The sequence below is a fragment of the Dendrobates tinctorius genome, unplaced genomic scaffold (assembly GCF_039654945.1).
Source record: "Dendrobates tinctorius isolate UK_male_01 unplaced genomic scaffold, ASM3965494v1 ptg000300l, whole genome shotgun sequence".
Taxonomy (NCBI): Eukaryota; Metazoa; Chordata; class Amphibia; order Anura; family Dendrobatidae; genus Dendrobates; species Dendrobates tinctorius.
Window position 1 is genome coordinate 335,144 of NW_027361967.1, and position 885 is coordinate 336,028.

Consider the following 885-nt stretch of genomic DNA (forward strand, 5'->3'; position numbering starts at 1 on the left):
AGTGATTACCACTATTTACTATACCTAAAGTGACAAAAAGCCCAGCCCTAGTTGCCTTGGTAACAAAAGAACAGTGAAAGGGATAAGGAATACATTCATAATAGTTTTTTTTTATGTTTGAAGTATTGATGCATTGTTGTGACACGCCTGTCCGCAGCTCTCATATTGAATATACTGCCATACTGGTTAGACTGCTATTTCAGCTGCATTTCCTGAATGCAAAGTGTTTAATAATCACGCTACATTATCTGTATTCAGTCCGGAGGATATAAAATATAAAATGTAATAAGTTGTTTTATAGTATACACACAGTAACCCTTCAAGCATATTTATAATTACGGTAATCTAAAAGTTTAATTGTCTGCCTTATCTGCTTTGCCTCTCTGCTTTGCTGTTTTGGTTGTTTGCATACGTGATTGTTACCTCAGCCAGCCTGAAAAGGAAAAAAATATAGATAGGGAGACGTACTGAGCAAATTCTCTGTCACTCTGGTTCCGGTCCTGCTCTCGGCTTGACCGATGATCGCAGAAGTCTGAACTGTGTCTCTCCCAGTGGGCAAGTGGGAGTAGGGGCTTGATTACTCTCAGTGATTTTCCAACCTCTAAGTGGTTGGTAACTTCTTGCGGGTTTCCCACCGGACATCATCTGGCTAAGATGATGGTGTTTTAGCTGCAGCATAGGTTCATAAGTTATATGGGTGGAAGGGTAATTTCAATTACCGTGTTGATGTGACTGAGTGATTGCTCTCTCCCTGAAAAGTATGGTTTGCCCAGGTGTAGATTTTTCACCTCTACAAATCAGGCTGGCATATGGATAGGTAAATTGCGAATTGTTTTGGTGTCAAGGATTCGCAGTATTTGATGTCAGTACCAGTTTTAAATTCAT